At 42.1% G+C, this 19,100-nt stretch overlaps 1 long non-coding RNA gene and 1 pseudogene across 1 annotated transcript; both read left to right on the forward strand.

Moving 5' to 3' along the window:
- Positions 1–44: 44 nt before the first annotated feature.
- LOC118238417 lies at positions 45–12,641 on the forward strand. The gene is made up of 3 exons (XR_004768646.1): positions 45–378; positions 11,560–11,658; positions 12,583–12,641. It is a non-coding gene; the product is annotated as an uncharacterized LOC118238417 (long non-coding RNA).
- A 5,061-nt stretch (positions 12,642–17,702) lies between these two features.
- On the forward strand, positions 17,703–18,506 carry LOC107977169 (annotated as a pseudogene).
- Positions 18,507–19,100: the final 594 nt, after the last annotated feature.

The following is a 19,100-nucleotide window of genomic DNA, read 5'->3' on the forward strand; positions in this document are numbered from 1 at the left end:
GGTGAAGGCGCGATTCGTGGGGGCTGAGTTGGAACGGGACCGGGCGGGGGGGCGGGGCTTGCTGCGAGCGTGGCGTGAGTGGAAGGCTGAGCGAGTGCTGTACACACGGCTCACACGTGTCCCGCTGCAGAATCGGGGGGTGACGATGGGGAGGGAGGAAGCGGCGAGGAGATCTACGGTTGTCCCTAGGTGTGGAGATCCCAAGGCGGAGCAAAAGAAGGGAATGAGGTTATCTCTGGCAGCTGTGAAAAGATGACAGACACCCTGGTTAAAGGAGCGTGAAGGGAGTCAGAGCAAACGGAGGGTCTTCAGGGCTCCATCCACGCTGGTGACTAGTTGTATGAAGCAAGTTACACGGGGTTTCAGCGTCCCAAACAGGTGACTGCTTTTTATTTTCTTCTTTACATTGAACATGATCATCACCTCTGTCCCGTGTCTGGTTGCATGCGGTAGGATGGAGTTGTGAGGGGGAGTTGGGAGAAGAGTTCAACTCCAGACACTACTTTAAAGAATAATAAACGTTCTTACACTTGTCTGTTAGCAGGGAGTGGAGTGGGGCGCCGGTGGAGGTCAGAGAACGGGAGATCTCCCTTCCTATTGGGTGTTCAGGGGATTGAATTTAGGTTGTCGAACCATCTCGTAGGGTTAGAAACTACATACCGGTTGATGCTACTCGTCTTCAGGGTCAGTATTTCCTTAATGTCAAAGTAGTTTTAAATGCCTGTAGCCGTGAAACTGGAGAGAATCCACTGGAAAAAGACAGTCCACCTGCTCTACCATGTCAGCGCTCTCTTCTACAAATCCAATGCCTATGGGTGAGATATTTCTCTGAGGCTATACAATGGGCTAGCAATCCCATTTTACTCATATTTGTTATGACACAAAGGAAAGGCTGAGATGACAGCTTGAGTCGTTGAAGTGCTTATCCTGCAAGCATAAGACCTAAATTTCATCCTCAGACCCCACGTTAAAACATGGGTGCTCACCAGCCTAGCCTACTTGACAAGTTCTGGGCCAGTGAGAAATCCTGTGTTAAACAAATGAACAACAAAAATAAGGGGGACAGCTCTGAGGAACCACAGCAGAAGTTGTCCTCTTTTCTCTTGAACAACCCCATGAACGACACACACATACCCAAAGCACTGTAGGACTCTTAGTGTAGCTCAGTGGGAAGCCTTAGGTTGGAGTCTGCACAGCATGGCAAAAATTTTCTAAATATGTATTTATTACCCAGCAAGTATTTTTACTAAAACACCACCAGCACATTCTATATATGTGTATATGGAGAAGTGTAGACAGACCTAGTCCTCCTCTGACAGAATTTTTATTTTAGAGGTAAAGGGGAGCTAGGTCATAAATCAGTAAGTACATTTGGTGGTAGTGGCACACACTTTAATTCCAGTGCTTGGGAAACAGAGGCGGTTGTATCTCTGTGAGTTCCAGGCTAGCCTGGTCTACAGATCAAGTTCTAGGACAGGCTCCAAAGCCTACACACCGTCTCAAAAAAATAAAGAGTGCTTCGGGGTAATGGCAGAAAACAACTCTAAAAGGGGAAGAAACTACTGCTAGTTTTAAGAGAAGGCCTCTTGAGAAAGCAATTTTTTTCTTTTGAGATGGGTCTTGCAAGCTGTCCTGGAACTCATTTTCCTGCTTCAACTTCCTCCTAAGTACTTGAATTAACTACTGAGCCAATTGTTTTGTCTGTGCACCTTGTATGTACATGGTGTCTGCCTGTGGAGGCTGCAATAGAAACCAGGTCCTCTAGAAGTAGAGCCAGTCCTCCTAACTGCTGAGTCATCTCTCCAGCCTGAGGAATTGAATTATTACTATTATTATTTTGTGTTTGTTTTTTGAGACATGGTTTTTCTGTGTAGCTCTGGGAGGAGTTGAATTATTAAGAAGCAACCCTAAGGTTTTTAGGAGAACATCAAATGTAAAAACTACATTAAAAAATAGGCAGGCAGTGGTGGTACATGCCTTTAACCCCAGCACTCACTTGGGAAGCAGAGGCAGGAGAATCTCTGAATTTGAGGCCAGCCAAGTCTACGGAGAGAGTTCCAGGACAGCCAAGGCTACACAGAAAGACCGTGTCTTCAAAAATAGGAATAATAATAAATTATCATGAGGAAGAGGCAGACTTTTTTTTGTGTTTTGGTAAGAATAAAAACTTAATAATGGAACAGATTATAAGTAGAACTAATAAGTTAAGGGATTCTATGGTTCCAGAAAGACGACTAGTTGTGTTTTCATCTTTATAGTTAATGGTAGCTTTGTGGTGGCCATAGCCTCTGCTCAGCATTTGGCTGGAGTAGGGCAGAAGAACCAGCTGGTGGTGGATTCCCTTCTCCTTTTGAAGCTTTCCTCCACTTAGTGCTAGGCACTGCACCCATGGCCTTTCAGTACACCACGGGGCTAAATACCAACACCCAACACCCTCTTTTTTCATTTTTGAGACAGGGTCTGGCTATGTAGGGGATCTAGAATGTGTGCTTCTCATCCCTTGCCTCTGTCCAAAGTGCTAGGATTACAGGTGTGCCACACCAGACCTGGCCCTTTGCAGGTCTTTGTTTCTCAGCTTCCTGAACTTCCTGTCTGTGATCTTATCTAGCTTCTTAGCATCCTCTGAATGGCAGAATAATCCAGGTGACTGTTCCCTAGATAGCAAAAGAGGAGTAGGTTTTAAAAATACTATTATACTTGTAAATTGAGAAATGAGACACTGTTAGCTTCCAAGTTATTCTGTTCTAATCTTTAGATTAGGGAATGCTGTGGCAGAAACTGAGGTTCAGTAGATAAGGAAAGTTGTGTCTAACAGAGATGGCATCACAGTTCAGATGAGAAGGATTGGACATATAATAGCTAATGTTTATGAATCCTGTGTTCCATGTCTTCTTCTAAATGTTAATGTGTATTTATTTTCCCCAATTTTATGTCTGCAATCTATAGCTTTCCTTTGAACTGCAGGTGGATATCTCCAATTGCCCACTTAACAAATCCATGAAGATGTCCACTAAGTATTTCACATTTACTATATCCAAAACAAAATCCCTCCTTTCTCTCCCACATAAGCCCTTTTCCCAATGTTGGTGAATCAATACATCACTGTTTTTTCTTTTTAAATTTTATTAATTATTAGTGTATGTGATGTGCATGTGTGATGGCAGGTTTGTGACCTACACTACATGCATGTGACATCAGAGGACATCTAGTTAGTTTTATCCTTCTACCATGTGGATCTTGGGGCTCAAAATAAGGTTGTTGGGCTTAGCAGCAAGCATACTTACCTAACAAGCCATTTTATTTACTCTCTTTGTTTTTGAGATAGAGTCTTATTTGTTTGCTTGATTGGTTTTTTGTTTTTGTTGTTATTTGTGTGTTTTTCAATACAAGATTTCTCTGTGTAGCCCTGGCTATCCTGGAACTCACTCTATAGAACAGGTTGGCCTCTGACTCAGAAATCTTCCTGCCTCTGCCTCCCAAGGAATGTGCCACTAACACCCAGCTCAGACAGAATCTTATGTATCCTAGGCTGGCCCCAAACTCACTGTGTGTCCAAGGAGGGCCTTGAATATCTGATCCTCCTGTCTCTATCTTTGGAGTGCTGGTGAAAACACTGCCATTCTCTGCATCAGAAGATAGAGTGGGGTGAAGTCTTCAAAGACACTTTCTCTCTAGTACTAAACTCCAGAGTGCCATGGAACTAACTGATAGCAATCATTCTTACCCTGAGGAAACTTCACTGAATGATGGGTCCAGGAATCCCTGCAGTAAGCTTGGGGCCTCCCAAACCAACCTTGATAACCAAGAACACCTACCTGTTGGGTAGACGCTCATTTTAAAGCAGCCAATTACTTATTTATGACATTTTTCTCATTCCAAAATGTTTTCATTGCCCTAAAGGAAACCCCTAGTAGCCCTATAGCCACTAATAGTCCCTTTCTATTTACCCCACCAACTCCAGGCAACCACTAGTCTACTCTCTTTTAACCTTTTAAGCACTTTTTATATATGAATTAAATCTTACAATATGTGGCCTTTTGAAGTTGACTTCTCTTGGCATAATATTTGAAAGCTCATATGATAATGTGTCTTGGTATTTCATTTATTTAATGACTGAATAATATCCCACTGAATGGATATTCCATACTCTGATTACTCATTCATTCACCGGATAATATAGTTTTAGATTGCTCCCACTTCTGGCCTATTATGAATGTTGCTTTGAACATTTGAACAACTTACTACGTTTTGCTTCCAATACCTAGGAGTATAGTTGCTGGGTCATATAATAAGTCTGTTTTTGCAGTGGTTTGAATGAGAATGTCCCTCATAGTCTCATATGTTTGAATACTTGGTCCCCAGTTGGTGGAACTGTTTGGGAAGGATCAGGAGGTATGATCTTTTCAGAGGAGATGTGTCCCTGAGGGCAGGCCTTGAGGTTTCAGAAGCCCATACCATTCCCAATTAGCTTTTTCTGCCTGGTACTTGTGAATCAAGATGTAAGCTCTCAGCTACTGCTCCATCCCTGCTAACCTGCTTGCTGTCGTGCTCCCTGCTATGATGGTCTTGGACTAGAACCACGAGGCCCAATTAAACACTGTCTTTTGTAAGTTGCCTTGGTCAGGTGTTTTGTCACAGCAATTGAAAACTAACTGAGACAGTATTTTAACTTTAAAAAGAGATATTTATTTATTTTTATGTATATGAGTGGTTTTTCTGCATGTTTTCCTGCATGTATGTCTGTGCACTGTGTTCATGCAGTGCATAGGCAATCAGAAGAGGACTTGGGATCCCCTGGAACTGGAGTTACAGATGGTTGTGAACTACCATGTGGGTGCTGGGAATTTACTCCATGGCCTCTGGAAGAGGCCTCTTAATAGGTGAGTTATCTCTCCAACCGCTGTGTTTTGAATTTTTTTAGAAACTGCCGAATTATTTTCTAAAACAATTATACCATTTTGTGTACTCTACCAACAATATATGTTCCAATTTCTCCACATCCTCACCAACACTTTTTTTAAATATTTATTTAGTATACAGTGTTCTGTCTGCATGTATGTCTGCGGGCCAGAAGAAGGCACCAGCTCTCATTATGGATGGTTGTGAGCCACTATGTGGTTGCTGGGACTTGAACTCAGGACCTCTGGATAAGCAGCCAGTGCTCTTAACCTCTGAGCCATCTCTCCAGCCCCTTACCAGCTCTCATTTTAGTAACCAAGTAATAGTGAAGTGCTTTTGCCATTTCCATTTACTATGTACTTTTTAAAAAACTTTTTATTTATTTATGTACTTTTTTAGGTATCAGTACTCTGTGTGCATATATGCCTACATGCCAGAAGAGAGTATCAGATCTCATGACAGATGGTTATGAGCCACCATGTGGTTGCTGGGAATTGAACTCAGGACCTCTGGATGAGCAGCCAGTGCTCTTAACCGCTGAGCCATCTCTCCAGCCCCTACTGTATACTCTTTTAAGATTTACTTTTATTTAGTTGGGCATGGTGGCACACACCTTTACTCACAACACTTGGGAGGCAGAGGCAGGCGGACCTTTGAATTGGAGGATAGCCTGGTCTACAGAATGAGTTCCAGAACAGCTAGGGCTACACAGAGAAACCTGTCTAGGAAAAAAAAAGTTCTTTTTACTTACGTCTGTGTGAGTAAAGAACACATGTAAGGGTGTCTGCAGAGGCCAGAAGAAGGCATCAAGCCCCTTATAGCTGGGTCAAGGGCAGTTGATATGGATGTTGGAAAGCAAACTTGAATCTTTGGAAGAGAAGAACGAATTCTTAATTATTGAGTGATCTTTCTATATCCTGTGGACTCTTTATATATTTTTTTTGGGGGGGGATGGGCCCTTGGTTATCCCAGGATAGCCTTGAACACTATCTGTAGCAGAGAATGACCTTGAATTCTTAGTCCTTCTACATGTACTCCCCAAGAGCTAAGATTACAGTCATGTGCTAATACTCCTGACTCTTGTGTTTCTTTTTTGAGATAGGCTATGTTGTCTAGAGTGGCTACAAACTCCTGGGCACATGGGATCTTGCTTCTTCAGCTTCCCAAGTAGTTAAGACTATAGGCATACCTAACTACACTAGACAAAATATACTCTTTTCAATTACCTTCCTAGTTTCCATTCATGGTTGTGATTATTCTCCTGGGTTTTTCATCCGGGGTTCCAATATATAGCCATGGATGATCTCAAATTTATGATCTCCCACCTTAACATCCTAAGTATCTAAACAACAGCTTTGTGTCCTGACCTCCAAATATTCATATCCTTCTCACAAAACTATTTTACTCAATCCAAATGACTCATTTATGCATCTATTCAAAAGTTTACAGTTTCATCTGAATCATGTAGACATTTACTTTCGATCAATGTGGACAATCTTTGTGAGGCTCATGTGTTTGGTCCCTAGTGCAGCAGTGTTGAGAGGTGGGAAGTCAAAACAAACTACTCCTTCTTTACATTGTCTACCCCAGGCACCTCATCATAGCTGCATAAACATGGCCAACCTAAAGAATGAGAACCTTTGGAATGTACATCATACCAAGTAAAATTCTTTCCCAACTGTGGACCAGAGTTTTCCAAGATGGAGCTTTTAATTTTTATCTAGTTAGAATTCACTGCACCACCAGGCATTGGTGGTGCACGCCTTTAATCCCAGCACTTTGGGAGGCAGAGGCAGGTGGATCTCTGTGAGTTCCAGGCCAGCCTGGTCTACAGAGCAAGTTCCAGGACAGGCTACAAAGCAATACAGAGACACCCTGTCTCAAAAAAAGAAAAGAAAAGAATTCACTGCACCATTTTCATACATGCATATCATCATCTGTTCCTGTCTCCCCTCCCGCTAGTCCTTTCCATCCCCAGTAGTGATCCCCACTTCTGCTATTACGTCATTCATATATCTGTATGTTTGTAGTTAAATCTAGATTCTGCATATTATATTTGTCTTTCTTCCCTCATTACCATCTCTTGTCCCCTCCCCACTTCCCTTCGGGTCCCCTTCTTCGTGCAATGAGTCTCCTGCCTTCATGTCATACATGCATTTAAGCCTAGATTCTGCAAATGAAAGAAAATGTGATCTTTTCTTTTTGAGTCTGGCTGATTTTGTTTAATGTGATGATCTCCAGTTCTACCCATTTTCCTGAAAAATCACACAATTTCATTCTTCTTTATGGCAGATTAAAACACCATCGTGTATGTACAGCACATTTTCTTTATCCATTCATTTCTTATGTGCATCTACATTAATTTAATATTTCAGGCTATTATAAGTAGTTGCCCCAGGTCTGGAGAAATGGCTCAGTAACATAAGAGCACTGCCTGTTCTCCTAGAGGATCTGAACTTGATTTCCAGCCCACATATGGTAGCTTACAATCATCTGAAACTCTAGTTCCAGGAGATCTGATGTCCTCTTCTGCAAATACCAGGCACTCAAGTGGTGCACAGACATACATGCAGGCAAAGCACCCACACGCATAAAAGAAAACAAAAGTGAATAATAAGTAAGTACTACTTCAATGCCCAGAAATGGAGCAGCTTACCCTCTCCATCTTCTCAAGGTCAGCTCTTGAATAAATTTGATTTTCTTTCTATTGACCCACTTCCCTCTGAGTACTGGAGTTTGAATAGTAAGCCATATAGACTTGGTCTAGCAACAAGTGCCATCAGAAGCTGTGCCATTGTCACACTTCAGGTCCCCAGTGTGCATTGTGCCTACATTTATTCTGGGAAGGAATGGTGTAGAAAGAAGGTGTTCTTCAGGACATTCCTGTTTGCATACCTCTAGTACTTCTGTCCCCCTTTATTCCGTTGATCCTACTACAGCCAGTGAGGAACTGTCAGCTTAGGATGAGCTGCTTTCAATTTCAAGGGCATTTCTACGAATCTCCCTTGAGGTCTGTTCTCATGGAGTTGACTGTACTTGTATCCTGGCAGCTTTGCTTTGCATAGCTTCTGCAAAGACCTTCACTGCTTCAGTGTGTTATTTTTCTTAGCATTGTGACAAGATTTGTGTCTTAAACAACTTAAAGCAGGAAGCGTACATTCTAGTTCATGATCTCAGGGATGTCAGTCCATCATAGTTGGAATGGCATAGCAGTGCAGAACAGTTCACATTATACAGTTCACATCTCTGACAGGAGGCAGAGAAAGAACCCTTTAACAATTTGCTAGTGAAACTTTCTTTTATTTTTCTTTTACTTTAAAATGTCGGGGCTTTCTGGGCAGTGGTGGCTCACGCCTTTAATCCCAACACTTGGGAGACATAGGCAGGTGGATCTCTGTGAGTTCGAGACCAGCCTGGTCTACAAGATAGCTCTTCCAGGACAGCCTCCAAAGCCACAGAGAAACCCTGTCTCAAAAAACCAAATAAATAAATAAATAAATAAATAAATAAATAAATAAATAAAAATGTTGGAGCTGGAGAGATGGCTCAGTGGTTAAGACCACCGGCTGCTCCTCCAGAGGACCTGGGTCAATTCCCAGCATCCACATGGCAGCTCACAACTGTATGTAACTCCAAGATTTGACACCCTTACAGAGACATACATACAGACAAAACACCAATACAAATAAAATAAAAATTAAAAAAACATTTAAAATAAAAATAAAAATGTCTTTGGGCTCAGTTGGTCAAGTGTTGCCCTACAAGCACAAAAACCGAAGGTCCCTGGGGCCCATGTAAAAAAGCAAGGTGTGTGTCCCACTTACAATCTCAGTGCCAGAGAACAGAAGACAGGAGTCCCAGGGCTTTCTGGCTAACTAGTGTTGTCTACTAGGTGAGCTTCAACCAATAAGAGTTCATGTGTCAAAAAACAAGATGGAAGGCTCCCAAGGAATGACAGGCACACGCCTTTACTCCCAGCACTCAGGAGGCAGAGGTAAGTGGATCTCTGTGAGTTTGAGCCCAGCCTGGTCTACAGAACTAGTTCCAGGATGGCCATGGCTACACAAAGAAACCCTGTCTCATGTGCCGGGCGTTGGTGGCGCATACCTTTAATCCTAGCACCGGGAGGCAGAGACTGGTGGATCTCTGTGAGTTCGAGGCCAGCCTGGTCTCCAGAGCGAGTGCCAGGATAGTCTCCAAAGCTACACAGAGAAACCAAACAAAAATTCTTCGTTCAAGACTTTAGAATTAAAGTCATGTGCCACCATGCCTGGCCAATGTTTTGTTTGTTTGGTTTGGTTTTCGAGACAGGGTTTCTCTGTGGCTTTGGAGGCTGTCCTAGAGCCAGCTCTTGTAGACCAGGCTGGTCTCGAACTCACAGAGATCTACCTGTCTATGCTTCCAGAGTGTTGGGATTAAAGGCGTGCGCCACCACCACCTGGTGCTGGCTAATTTTTTAATTTTTTAAAAATTATGTGGGATCCGTATTTTCTTTGCATGAATGTTTTTAAACATTATTTCATGTTTATGCCTACTGAATTCTCTGCTCAGTGAGCTTGGTGGTCAACGACTTATTTCACAGAGATTTCCTTAAATGCATAGAACCAAAAGTCACTCGGTCTTTGCCAAGGGACTCAGTACTTGCTGAGGCATGCTTTCAATTTCCAGCCAGATAGTTTATACTACTTCACTTCCTGTCTGGATAGAGCCTCAAGTTTGATGGTAAGAAAGTAAGACTTCCTCCGGTCTTTCCTGCCCCCACACACAACCCTGAGTAGGCACATAGTTAATGTAGGTGTTTGTTCTAGATCCCCAGGAACATCTCCAAAACTCTCCAAAGCCCCATACAGATAACACAATCCCTCACGTTTCCTTGTAAGCATTTTAACTAACTTATCCTTTGCCCCCATTGTTATCTACCATCACAGAATGCCAACATGTTAAATAGTTACTTCTCATAGTTTAGACAAATGTCCCTGCCATGTCCAGCATGGTTCCAGGTCAGCGAGGGAATAAAGAAAAGACAAACACACACTTGGAAAATCTGGAATCCAGTGGGTTGGGTTCTCTGATGAAAGAAGCTCAGCGTGTTTATTAACATACAGCTGAACATAGAGGTGTATACAACTGAACAAAGAGTCAGAATATCAACTTACAGATAAACAAGGAGTCAAGGTTTATGGTATACAGCTGGATCTAGGGGGCAGGTTTAGCTAATCTCTGTAGCAGTTTCTATAGTGGAGCAGTCTTGGGTTCTGGAGGGGGAGGAATCTGTGGTGGACCTTTTCTGCACATACTATTAATATCTACACATGGACCAGAGGAAGTCTTTTCAGTCTTCTGAGCTGGCATGGGGGAAGGTTTTACCACTTTACCACAGGTCTGAGGCTATGGGATCCTTGACATGACTGTGCCCCGTGTTGGCAACACACATTGACTCAGGACTTCCTCCACTCCCCACAGTCCATAAACAACATCTGCTCTCTGCAGGTTGCAAGTCAAATAAAAATAACCTCTTTTTCAGATTTCACGTGTATTCTATTTCTTTGGCATGTTGTATTTGGATGGGTGGGTACGAAGGGCTGTTGACATGAATTGGCATGATCCTGAGTTGGTTTTGAAAGAGTTACTTCAGCAGCTGTCATGGTTACTGATCTCTGCATTCTTTTGGAGCAACTCTGCCAGCAGGGCCTGGTTCTGCTCCGTTCCAGTTTTTATTACTGTTGCTATCCATATGGCAAGAAGAAGAAGGTAGTTTCACTCTAATACAGGATTGCTGTAGTTGTTATTGGAAATCAGGTGTATGTTTCTGGTGAGTCGGCATTGCCGCCATTTGCCAAATGCTTCAAAGTTGGAGGTAAGCAACTTAGTGCATTTTTTAGCCAAGGGAAACAACAAAGAGCTGAAGATAGAAATGTGGCAGTTGAAGCTGCTGGTTTGGTGAAAAACTGTTTTAGGGCTCCTTGCAATGAACACTGAAACCCTTAAGGTAGATCTTCCGAGAAGCCACTAAATAGATCAAACAATGAGCTTACTGTAAACGTGGCTTTGAAGGAACTTTGAGCCTACTCTATCCCTCTCAGGGCTGCCAAGCCTCTGGCTTTCATTGCATCTGCTTCAGGATGTTGGTTTTCAAAGCTCCTACAGAACTTGGGAGGAAGAAAGATGGAAGGAATGTTAAAATGCCTCAAAACACACTGTTTTTTTTTTTTTTTTTTTTTTTTTTTTTTTCTCCAAAAACAGGGTTTCTCTGTGGCTTTGGAGCCTTTCCTGGAACTTGCTTTGTAGACCAGACTGGCCTCAGATTCACAGAGATCCGCCTGCCTCTGCCTCCTGAGTGCTGGGATTAAAGGTGTGCGCCACCACCGACCAGCAAACTCACTATTCTTATTAACATCTTCCATTTTTTTGAATAAACACTCATGGGTGTAAACCTTTGGATATTTTCCAAACTTTCTGCTTTTATTGTTTGTTTTATTTTCACTTTTGAGATAGGGTCTTACTCTCTAGTACAGACAGGCTTAGAATTTACTATGTAGTTCAGGCTGTTCTGAATGTTTCACAGTTTTCCTGCCCAGGCCTCCTGAGTGCTGGAATTACAGGTATGAGCCACCACATCCAGCTTAATTTCCAAAATTCTGAAAAAGTTGATCCTTACAGGGCCAGCAAGATTGCTTAGCAAGTAAAGGCACTGGCCACACAAGCCTGATGATCTGAGATAGATTCCACAGAACTCACAACCGTTACCTGTTCACCATGGTATGTATCCTTCTACCAAAAATAATACTTTTATTTTTTAATTTAAAAGCTGATCCTGACAATTTTATTACTTCCATAGATGTTTTTTAGAGGGTTCTTCACCATTTTTGCTAATGCTACTGCTTCCAATTGTTTTCTTATTTTTCCCTCCTATTTTTTGTGGGCTTTTTTTCATATTTATTCATTGGGACAAGGCAAGGAGGTGTTATTCATGTACCATGGTACATGTGTGGAGGTCAGAGGACAACTTTTCAGAGTTAGCTCTCTCTCTACAATGTGGGTCTTAGAGATCAAACTCAGGTTGCTTGGTGGCAAGCACTCCACCCACTAAGTCAGTGTTCTCTTGAGGAACAGAACTAATAGAATGAATCTATATGCATAAAAAGGATTTATTAGAGTGGCCTATAAGCTGTGCTCCTACTAGTCCCCCAGTGGCTGTCTTCTGACAGAAAGTCCAAGAATCTAATAGTTGTTCAGTCTACAAGGCTGAGTGTCTCAGAATGCCTTGGGATCCTGAAGAAGTAGTTCCTTCCTCAGGAGCAAGATAAACGTGCCATTGAGAGTGAAGGCAAGCAGGCAAAAAGAAAAGTTCTCTGTCTTAGTTGTGATGGGGGATGTTCTTCTGAATATATGTTTCTCTTATTGGTTGATGAATAAAACACTGATTGGACAGTAGAGGCAGGAAGATAGGCAGGGCTAGGAGATGAGGGAGAATGCGGGACAGACAGACACTGTGAGGAAATGCCATGTAGAGACTGGGAAGATAAGATGCGCCAGGCGTTCTCTGGTAAGATAAGGCCATGTGGAAATACATAGATTAGTAGTTATGCGTTAATAATTAAGACAGCACTAGCCAATAAGAAGTCCTAGCCATCAGCCAACAGTTTAATAATTAATATGTCTCTGTGTGCTTATTTGGGACAGAAGAGCGGTGTACCCTGGCAGGACAGAAACCTCCATCTTCAGTGAAGAAACACCATGACCACAGCAACTCTTATAAAGGAAAACATTTAATTGAGATGGTGGCTTACAGTTCAGAGGTTTAGTCCATTATCATCATGGTGGGAAGCATGGCAGCGTGCAGGCAAACATGGTGCTGGCTACATCTTGATCAGAAAGCAACAGGAAGTAGACTGGGTCATTGATATTGGCTTGGACATCTATAAGACCTCAAAGCCCACCCCCAGAGTGACACACTTCCTCCAACAAGGCCACACCTCCTAATAGTTCTACTCCCTATGAGATTATGGGGGGCCAATTGCATTCAAGCTACCACAGCTTCCTTCTTCCTAGTCCTTTATATAGGCTGCCAGCAGAAGGTATGGTCCAGATTAAAAGTGGGTCTCCTCACCTCAAAGGACTCAATCAAGAAAAAAATCCCTCACAGATGTGCCAGATGCTTGGGTTTTAGTTAATTCCAGATGTAGTCAAGTTGATAATAACCAAAAATGGCCATCATACCACCTCACCAACTCCTCCCATTTGCTTTTAGGCTAAGACTTTTAGTATCACCACCAATGTCTATCTCAAACACTCATCATCAGAAAATCCTGTAGAGGTTAGCAAACGTGTATACAGGATACTTGTGGAACATATCCAGAATCATGGGGTTGTCACCAGTCCTCACCAATGGCATTGCCACTTACCCTCATCAAACCACAGCTCTCAAATCACTTAGCATTTTCAAATGAAACCTTCCCTTCCCTCAGACTTCTCTCTGTGGTCCTCATTGTGGTTCAGTGTCCTAGAATCTTGGTCCTGAAGGATGGTGAAGATGGTGGAACCTTTGAGGGGAGGGGCTAAAAGGAAGGTGATTAGATCACTGGGGACATCACCCTTGCAAGAGATTGATATAGTGATCACAGGACCCTAGCTAGATAGAACCTGTCTAACCCTGATTTCCCTTCAGGGAAATCACTCCTTGAGCACCCTACATTTCATATCTCCTCACTGTTTTCTTTTTCTTGCCTCATGATTCCCCAGTACTCACACTGTCTGACATGCTGTATTTGCTAATGTTCATCTGTCTCTTCACATCAGAATGTAAGCTCATGAAGATGTTTGTATCTACCTGGAATTTTGTTCTCAGGACAAGAAAAACTGTGCAGTTACTATCCCAGGTTGTCCTGTAAAGACCACCCCCATACCTTTGTAAATGTATCCTTCCTACTTGATCCTAACTTGAGAGTGACATGTATTTATTTTGAAATCTTGCTTTAACCCTAACTTGTGAGGCAACACTGTTAGGACTTAGACCTGGCTGACCCCGCCCCCTAAGAACAGGCAGGCATGCATAGTGCTACACAGAGAAACCCTGTCTCAAAAACAAACAAACAAACAAAAAATTACTCACCACACAAGCAAGAGAACCTGTTTCCTCCCTGGCACTTGCATTAGTTACATAAAATGGTCTTGGAGGCACTTGCTTATAATAGCAGTGCTGGGAAGTGGAGACAGGTGGATACGGGACAAGCCCAGGTCCCACTTAGGAACCCTGTTTCCAAAGAGGAGGTTGGGGGAATCACTTGGGAGGCAGAAGATGGTAAAGACACTTGCTACCAAACCTGATGACCTGAGTTTGATGGAAGTCCCACATGGTGGAAGGAGAGAACCAATTCTTGTAAGTTGTCTTCTGACCAGTATATGTGCAGTAATGAGATGGCTTGGTGAGTAAAGGTGCTTGCTGCCAAGTCAGATGGTGGGAATTCAATCCCCATGAACCACCTGGTGGCATAAGAGAACTGATTCCCACAAGGTGTTCTCTAGCCATGGCATTTGCAAGAGGTCTGAACATGCAAACACACACATGTATATACACACTGATAGATAGATAGATAGATAGATAGATAGATAGATAGATAGATAGATGTAAAGTAAAACTTTAAAGAGATGGAATGGTTTGACGAGATGGTACAAGAAGTACTTGCCACTCAAGCCTGACAACCTGAGTTTTATACCTAGGACCCTCGTAAAGATGAAAGGACCTCACCAAAAGTTGTCCTAGAACCTCTGCTCATGTGCAATGGTATTGAAAGGGGTAAACTAAACTAAAAGGCTTCACTTCTAGGAATGAAGAGACCAGACCCTCACTCAGCCCCTGCTTTAGAAGCTGTGACAGGCTACAGAACAGTCATGTAGGCCTGTAACACAAGGAAACTCCAGATCCTCTGGCCTCCCGGAGCCTAGGGCCAAAACTAAACAAAAAGAAACTCCAGACTACCCCCCCCCCAGGTACTTGGTTCCTGGGAACTGTTTGGCCACAAAAGAAACTCCAGACAAAGCCATAGAAACCACAAAATGTTCCCTCTCAGCACTGACCAACGAGAATACCTGGTACACAGGAATTTCATGCCCAAATATGACTTTGAGAAAATTTCCTGATTGTTCCCAAATGTCAACCAACCAGAAACCAACCCGTACCTACTGATGCAATCCTGTAATTTTTGTCTTTAAAACCTAGCAGTAGACAGGAAACTTCTTCACCCTCTCTGGAGGCTGCAGCGTCAGCTTGCTAGATAGGGTCCCTCCCTTGGTAGGATAGACAATTTAATAAACCTCATTCATTTGCCTGGGTGGTCTGTCTCCCTGATCTCTTTGGAGATCCTTGTGACTCAGGCACAATAGTATGTGTGCCATACCATATATATATTTTTGAAAACCAAGATGGATGGCTCCTAAACAACATCTGAGGTTGACCTCTGACCTCCACATCTGAGTGTCCCCAACAAAAGATAAAGAATTCACAGAAGAAGAAATTCATGTGGTTATACATAAAAGCTGCTCAGAGCTGAATGTTTCACATGGTCATTGTAGTAGACTACTTGCTTGGCATGTGCCAGGTTCTGGGTTGGGTTCCCAGAAATCCCTAAAAGTTAGTAATTAGGAAAGTGGAAGTTTAAGTACAAGATCCTACAATATAATATTTGGCAATAAAAACAAGTATAGTCAGTGTTAGAAGGATGCAACTAGAGGAATTGTTGGTTCAGCTACTTTGTTGGCACAGAAAATAATGACAGTCGATAAAACCAATGCTACACAAACCACACACCATATTACCTAGTTATTTCCTTCCTTCCTTCCTTCCTTTCTTCCTTCCTTCTTTCCTTTCTTCCTTCCTTCTTTCTTTTCTTCCTTCCTTCCTACCTTCCTTTTCTTTCTTTTTTGTTTTTTCGAGACAGAGTTTCTTTGTGTAGCTTTAGCTGGAACTCACTCTGTAGACCAGGCTGGCCTCGAACTCACAGAGATCCACCTGCCTCTGCCTCCCTGAGTTCTGGGACCTAGTTATTTTCTATGGAGGAATCCAACATTCACATGTTCACAGAGAGACATGTTGATAATGTTCATTGCTTCATTTCAGTGTAATAAAGGAAATAAGAAAACACTCAACTGTTTCTCACTGGGAAAATGGTCTACCTTACATTTGCATTTATCTACTTGGATCCATCTAAAAAAAACAACAAAAAAACATCATTGAGTCAAAAAGCAAGATGAGGAAAAAAACAAAATATAAGTGCTTGGTGTGTTTGGTGGCACACCTGTAATTCCAGGTACTTCGGAGGCTGAATTGGGAGAATAATCTGAGCTGTGAAGTGTGGAATAGAATACTTGTTTAACTATGTAAAGATGCATTGCAGAATATTTGTTTAACTATGTAAAGATGTGTTGCATTTGTGTTGCAGAATAATTGTTAACTATGTAAAGATGTGTTGCATTTGTTTACGCTTCATTTGTATAATTATATAAAGGTGTGTTGCTTTGGTTTATGTTACATTTGTTTAATTACATAAAGATAGGTTGCTGTTTCACCTTGTCTTCCTAACATGATTGGTCTAATAAAAAGCTGAACAGTGGCCAGGCAGTGGTGGCGCTCGCCTTTAATCCCAGCACTCGGGAGGCAGAGGCAGGCGGATCTCTGTGAGTTTGAGGCCAGCCTGGTCTCCAGAGTGAGTGCTAGGATAGGCTACAAAGCTACACAGAGAAGAGAAACCCTGTCTCGAAAAAACAAAACAAAACAAAACAAAACAACAACAACAAAAAAAAGCTGAACAGCCAATAGCTAGGCAGAGGAGGGATAGGCGGGGCTTGCAGGCAGAGAGAAAAGAGGAGCCAGCCAGCCAGCTTGGGTGTCAGCCAGTAGGGGTCTAGCCAGAAACAGAGGAAGCAGGAAAACAGGATGGACAGTACAAAGATGAGGTAAATGAGCCTCAGGGCAGCACCTAGATTAATAGAAATGGGTTAATTTAAATTTAAAAAAAAAAGGAGCTAGTTAGAAACAAGCCTAAACTGAGAGTGAACACTCATAATTAATAATAAGTCTTCATGTCATGATTTGGGGCTGGCAGTACAAGAAAACCTGCTACTGTGAGGGTTTGGGGTTGTTTTTGTTTTGTTTTTCCGAGACAGGTTTTCTCTGTGTAGCCCTAGCTGTCCTAGAACTCAATCTGTAGATCAGGCTGGCCTTGGATTCACAGATATGCCTGCCTCTGCCTCCTGAGTGCTGGGATTAAAGACGTGCACCATCACAGCCGAGCTGTGAGTTTGAGACTAGCTTGAGACTAGTCTGATTAAAAAAGCAAGACTCAAAGCAAAACAAAAATGGTATAGTTATAATTATTGAATAAAAGTGTACAGAGTGATATGTCATGTATTTTTATAGAATTGTAGTTTATGAATTTCATGTTTTTTTTTTACAATTTATTTATTTTATGAGCATTGATTGGTGATTTGCCTCCATGTATGTATGCCTGTATGAGGGTGTCAGATCCTTTGGAATTGTAGTTACAGACAGTTGTGAGCTGCCATGTGGGTGCTGGGAATTGAACCCTGGTCCTCTGAAAGAACAGCCAATGTTCTTAACCACTGAGCTATCTCTCCAGATCCGAATTTCACATATGTTGTAAAAATGTAAAACATGCACAGCAATGATAAGTATCAACTCTATATGTCAAAATGAGGTGAATGACTAGTGGGTAAGGCTGTGCCCAAATCCAATTGTTAAAATCATTTATCAATATTTTTATTTTAGGTGTTCGCAGCCGTCGCCACACCGCCGTCGCTCTCTAACTCCAGCGCCGCCTCTGGCTTGCCGAGCTCCAGCAGAAGGAGAAGGGGAATAAGTAAGGAGGTGCTCTTTCCATGGATTGTACAAAGCAGACTGCCCGCAAATCCACCGGTGGTAAAGCACCCAGGAAACAACTGGCTACAAAAGCTGCTCTCAAGAGTGTGCCCTCTACTGGAGGGGTGAAAAAAACCTCATCGTTACCGGCCTGGTACTGTGGCACTCCGTGAAATCAGACGCTATCAGAAATCCACTGAACTTCTGATTCGCAAGCTCCCCTTCCAGCGTCTGGTTCGAGAAATTGCTCAGGACTTCAAAACAGATCTGCGCTTCCAGAGTGCAGCTATTGGTGCTTTGCAGGAGGGAAGTGAGGCCTATCTGGTTGGCCTTTTTGAAGATACCAACCTGTGTGCTATCCACGCCAAACGTGTAACAATTACGCTAAAAGATATCCAGCTAGCATGCTGCATACTCGGAGAACGTGCTTAAGAGTCCACTATGAGGGGAAACATTTCATTCTCAAAAATTTTTTTCCTCTTCCTGTTATCAGTAGTTCTGAATGTTAGATATTTTTTTCCATGGGGCCAAAAGGTACCTAAGTATATGATTGCGAGTGGAAAAATAGGGGACAGAAATCAGTTATTGGCAGTTTTTCCATTTTCATTTGTATGTGAATTTTTAATATAAATGCAAGATGTAAAGCACTAATGCAAGCAAAATGTTTCAGTGAACACATTTCAACAGTTCAACTTTATAACAATTATAAATAAACCTGTTAAAATTTTCTGGACAACGACAGCATTTGGATTTTTTTAAATAAGTAAATTTCTTATTGACGGCAACTAAATGGTGTTTGTAGCATTTTTATCATACAGTAGATTCCATCCATTCACTGTACTTTTCTAACTGAGTTGTCCTACATGCAAGTACATGTTTTTAATGTTGCTGTCTTCTGTGTCCTTGCTATTAAAATACATTAAACTATAAAAATATAATTTTATATCCATTTACATCCTAACCAAAGTATATTTTTTAGATCTATTGAGGTATAATTGATTTATGGGGAATGTCCCTCTGTATATATGTTTCTCTTATTGGTTGATAAATTAAACACTGATTGGCCACGCAGGAAGATAGGTGGGGCTAGAAGATGAGGAGAATTCTTGGAAATATAGGCAGACAGAGTCGCCATGTATACCCAGCAGGATAGGACGCATGAGGCATTCTCCGGTAAACCAAGACCACATGGAAATACTTAGATTAATGGAAATGGGTTAATAATTAAGACAGAGCTAGCCAATAAGAAGCCCAAGCCACTGGTCAACAGTTTCATAATTAATTTAAGTCTTTGTGTGTTTATTTGGGGTGAAACAGCTTGGGGAAG

Source organism: Cricetulus griseus, chromosome 2 (assembly GCF_003668045.3).
Source record: "Cricetulus griseus strain 17A/GY chromosome 2, alternate assembly CriGri-PICRH-1.0, whole genome shotgun sequence".
Taxonomy (NCBI): domain Eukaryota; kingdom Metazoa; phylum Chordata; class Mammalia; order Rodentia; family Cricetidae; genus Cricetulus; species Cricetulus griseus.